Below are 5781 nucleotides of genomic sequence, written 5' to 3'. Positions count from 1 at the left end.
CTATTTTTCGTGACAAGAGGACACAATGTTGATGAGGACTCAATGTTTGCAAGTGTTTAGACTCAAAATGACTCCAAGAAAAGTGTGTTGTTTGATGTAAAAATGTTTTGCATACACTTGAAGACACAAAAGACACAATGTTTTGTTGTTTGGTCTTGAATGTTTTGAATGTTTAAAATAAGTCAAGCACAATTCTTATGGCTGGCCAAGACAATAGTTGTTGATCCCACATGGGGTTTTACCCCCAAGGCTACACTATTCAGAGCGGATACTTAGATGCTTGACCTCACTGGCTCCACCCTCGGCACTCACTTCTCGGGTCAGCCAAGCATCAGTCCCCACGAAAACTCCCCGTGGTGAACTTTGTATCTCTACTAAGAACCGTATGTGTGTGGGCCGCTACCAGAGGTCCGACCTCCTGCCCCAACAACTAGAAGGATTTGGGCTTCTAAAACAAAAAGGTGCTAGTAAGGGCATCCGCTCGTGTGGCCATACATGCGGCACTTTCAGCTCTGTAAATACAGAAGGCTTCCAGCTGGTAGGGGTTACGCCCTACAACTGATCAAATAAATTTGATCAAACGGGTTTATGGGGAGACATAGTGTCGGTATGAACTAATCAGCACATGTTATTCATAGTTTTCACCATGAATACAGTTGTTTATAGTGGTTCGGAAGAGGTGGGTTTTCCTCGCTACCACTTGGGTCTTTCTCTTCTCACTAGTAGTCCTAATGACCACACGGGAAGATAGGCCCTCTAAAGATTAAACAAAAAGAGCCTATTTCTCAAGAAACAAAAGACAATGATTCAATTTTAGTGCACCAATTGAAGTGTTTTGCTAATCTATGAAAACAAGGCACACAAGAAAAATCCAAAAATCCTTGCCAAGGACCTGCAACAAAGAGTTGTTAGTAGTTTGGATTGTTTCAAATAATCACCCCTTCTTGCAAGCACACAAGTTAGGTAGATTTTAAACCCAAAAGACTTTGTGAAAATAGGGGCCTTCAACAAAACGATTTTGCTTTCAAGATAAGCTGCACCAATTTCGTTAGCTAGATCTGAAAATGTTAGCTCAAAATAAACCAGATCTGAAGCCCTAGATGCAAAATCCAAAACTGAATCAATAAACCCTAAATTTGAAACTTGTGAACACAGACGCGATTACCCTCAACACAGACACAACTTTGTGACACAGACATGGTTCTGTGATGCATAGACACGACTACAGAATGCAGATGCGACCCTTGGTCACAGACGCGGCTAAAAACACCGCAGACGCGACTAAATAACACAAACGCGCTTTCCTGGAACCTGCAAAATAAAATATTGCCAGTAACATAGACGCGATTCCAGATGTCGTAGACGCACCAGAAAAACAAAAACGTGATCCGAAAGTGCGCAGACGCAAAAATATCAAAATGCTGCCGAAAATGTCAGATCTGCAACTTCAAAATACAAAATCTACAACAAAGATGTTAAATGCAAAAGGGACAAGAGTCCCACCGGGTGTGCCAAAATGTATATGGTGAAAATGGATAACAACAATAATAACGATATTGAAAGGCTAAATGAATTCAACCACAAAACCCTAGCCTAACAACAACAAAGATCCACCATAACATATGAAGATTACCTAAGACAATGCAAATCAAACGAAATCACAAAGATTATACCATCACATGTCCAATAGGGTTTTGATCTCCATTCTTCCTATCTCCATTGATCTTGCTTGATATATTTGCTCTCAGATTTTATGTGTGCACAAGAGCTCAACAAAGAACGGAATGTGGTTGCAAGTAGGATCGTAGTGTAGTCAAATTGCATAAAAATGATTAGGATGCATAGAATGATTAGTTAGGGTTTGATAATGAAGGAAGCATCTCCTTATATAGAAGACACAATATGAAATGGAGGGATAAGATTGAGAGGTGTAAAAGGAGGTCGGCTATGATTAGAGGGAAGGTAAAAGAAATAATAAAATAATGAAAGAGGTAGGTAGTGTATGAATTAAGAGATGAATGCCATGTGTCATGGGTAGAAAAAGCTAATGAATTAATTAAATAAATAAAAATTTATTTAATTAATAGAAGAAGTGGGATAATTAAATAAATAAAATATTTATTTAATTTAGGAAAAGGATAATTTAAATAAATAAATGTATTTATTTAAATGAGAAATAAGGCTAGAAGAGGATAAATCAATTAATTAAATAAATAAAGATTTATTTAATTAATAGAAGAATTAGGCTTAGATAATTAAATAAATAAAATATTTATTTAATTAGACTGGACAATTTTGGGTGTCTACACCTACAAATTTTGGATATGTATGTATATAAATATACAGATATATTGTTATGCTAATATAAATGGATGACAGAGAGGAAAGCCTATGAGCTAAGAGCGGGTAGGGAACATAGTCAGCTATCTAGAAAGACCAGATACTACAGCACTCTGAGTCTAAATCTTAGAATTTCATCATTACCCTGTCCCTAGTGTTCCAAGTAAACTAGTTGGAGTTCTCAGGAGGCTAGGTTCTAACCTAACAAGTATTGGTTAAAGAAGTAGAGGAAAGGCCATCAGCCCCTAGATTGGCGAGCTTATCAGCTATGGTATTACCTTCTCTAAAGATATGACTAATAGTATATTCATCAAAATATTTCAACAAATCCTCAATCCTACCTAATTTTGCATTTTGTTTCCAATTAGAACACTTCCTAGATCTAACTGCATTTATAATTAAAGCCGAGTCTCCTTCTATTTCCAGTCTCTTCATGTTTAGTGATCTGGCTAGTGTTAAACCTTCTCGAAGAGCTCTTACTTCTGCCAAGTTGTTCGTAGTATGACCTATAGGTTTATAAAGGCTTGCCACCAACTTGCCATCATTTTGGTGTATAGCACAGCCAATGCCAGCTATCCCAGGATTGCCCCTTGAAGCACCATCAAAGTTCAATTTAAACCAGCCATCCCTCAGCGGGGACCATTTTGTCAGCTTTCTTAGGTTATCAGACTGTGAACCTCCTAGTCCTATGAACGGTGGGATCCTAAGCCTAGGCCATCTCGATCTCATACCCTCATCCCATCTTGATAGGTTAATGTTACTAGGTCACAAAGCTATGAGCCTAATGTTTGTTTTCTCTACTATTACTGATTCTATTTTGTTAATGAGTGATTCTACTCTCATATGCTTATCTTTGAAAATTCTCCTATTCCTTTCCTTCCAAATTTCCCAAATTAAGATTGTCGGAGCTATCTTCCAAATCATAGCATAAGTGTCGTAAGAGTGAGGAGGTCTCTAGCTTAATAACCATTCTGTTAGGTCATATGGTTTGGGGGTCAGCCAATTCAAGCTACTACAAAGCCAATCCCAACACTTCTGGCTATATTGACAAGTCAGCAGCAGGTGATTGACATCTTCTTCCTCTGCTTCACATAAGGGGCATCTAGAGGGACCCGAGTAGCCTAGTCTTTTGAACCAGTCCGAAGCGAGGATTCTCTTTTGTGACGCTGCCCACATAAATAGACTAGCTTTGGGCATACCTAGCTTGTTCCAGCATAATTTGGTTGCGATATTGGTATTGTTCCCCAGCTGTCTATTTTTCAAAATTGCATATCCTTCTTTAACTCTATAAGTTCTAGAAGAGCTACATGCCCATATTAACCTATCTTCACCATTGTGGAAGGCCAGCTGCCTATTGCATAGGATCATATTTAAAGTTATTCTATCTCTCTCCGGCAGATTTAGTTCATCCCACGACTTCCATTCCCAACCTAAGGCAGGGTCGTTATGAGGAAAGGACACATAATCTTTCACTAAGCATCCTCTATGCTGTTTACAAATGTTTATAGCCTCCTCACTAATACCTAGTTTATCCAGGGTAGGGAAGCCTCCCCATGAATCCTCCCAAAAGAGTGCTTTGGCTCCATTCACAATATCCCAAGTCAACCAGTTATTGATTAGATCCCTACATTCTAATAGAAAGTTCCATATTTTAGATCCTTTCAGGGGAGACATAGTTCTGAAAAAACATTCCGAATTTGAGTTTTCCAAATATTTGGCTTTGAGAATTTTGACCCATTTTAGGTCAGGTTCCGTTAACAGCTTCCATACAAGTTTTTCTCCTAAAGCTAAGTTTTGCATTTCCATATCCTTAATCCCTATACCACCTTTAGTAGTTGGTTGACTAATCTTATCCCATGCAACCAATGCAAATTTTTTCTTTTCCTCTATCTCTCCCCAGAAGAATCTCCTAATTATTTTGATCATCTCTTCTCGGGCACACTTTGGAAGTTGTAGGCAAGACATTTGGTAGATTGGAATGGCCAATAAGACTGCTTTAATTAACGTAACCCTGCCTGCAGCTGATAACCATTTTTTTTTCCATGTATTCAGTCTCTGACTTATCTTCTCAATAGTCTTCTTCCATATCAATTTCTTATTCTTACCCTTATCGATTTTGATCCCTAGATATTTACAGGGTAGCTTCCCTTTTGGGATTCCTAACATCCTGCTAATCTCAGTTTTAATCCCATGGGGAGTGTTAAAGAAAAAAATCTCTGATTTTTCGTAGTTAATCTCTTGCCCTGACATCCTGGCATAAATGTTTAGGATATTATTGAAGGCCAGAGCTTCTACCTCATTAGCTGTTCCTAATAACATCGTATCATCAGCAAATTGTTGATGTGTAAGGAGATCTAAATTTCCTATTATCTTGATACCTTTGATAATCCGCTCAATTCTAGCCTTAGTTATGGATCTCCCGAGAGCCTCAACCATTATTATAAACAAAAAGGGGGAAATGGGGTCACCTTGTCTAATACCTCTAGAAATCTCAAAGAAACCTTTTGGGGAACCATTCATTAGAATTGAGAAGCGAGGTGAGGAAATACACTCATATACTAGATGTATCCATTGTTTTGAGAAACCAAAGGACTCAAGGCATTTGCACAGAAACCACCAATCTACTTTGTCATATGCTTTTTTAATGTCCAATTTGATTAACATAGCTGACTTACCATTCTGTTGTAATGAGTGAATGGCTTCTTGGGCTATGATTATTCCATCAAAAATGGATCTTCCTGGAACAAAGCCAGTTTGTTCTTCTGAGATTATGCTAGGAAGAGTCATCTTCAGTCTAGTAGCTAAGGTTTAAGTAAATAGTTTATAAATAGTATTGCATAATGAAATTGGTCTAAAGTCATCAAAGCTCCTGGCATCCTCCTTCTTGGGGATCAAAGTAATAAAAGTATTATTGATTTCCCTAAGAAGACTGCCAGAATTCCTCATAGCCTCTAAAGCTTCTACCACATCCTTACCAATAATATCCCAACACTTATGATAAAAGCAAGTAGGAAAACCATCTGGACCTAGGGCCTTGTCTGGATTGAGCTGAAATAGGGTAGTTTTGACCTCTGTTTCTGTAAACTTGTGGTTTAAGTAATGATTATGTTCTACTGAAATTAATTTTGGAATATTTTTGAGCAAGGGAGAGAGGCTATTAACTCTTGAAAACTGCGAAGTAAAAGTTGTTTTGAAGTGATCGAAAGCTTCTGCTGCAATAGCTTTAGGATCCTCCAAGAGGCAACCGTTGTTGTTCGTGAGCTTGGAAATGCTATTAAAGCCTCTTCTGATCTTAGTGCTGTTGTGGAAGAATTTGGTGTTTCTATCCCCATTTCAGATCCAATTTTCTCTAGACTTTTGCTTCCAAAAGATTTCTTCTTTAGATAAGATATCCTCGTACCTACCTAGGACTTCCTTTTCTTTAAGGAAGCTATCCTGATC

The sequence above is a fragment of the Cryptomeria japonica genome, chromosome 2, assembly GCF_030272615.1.
Source record: "Cryptomeria japonica chromosome 2, Sugi_1.0, whole genome shotgun sequence".
Lineage (NCBI taxonomy): Eukaryota > Viridiplantae > Streptophyta > Pinopsida > Cupressales > Cupressaceae > Cryptomeria > Cryptomeria japonica.
Note: the sequence above shows the minus strand (reverse complement) of the source record.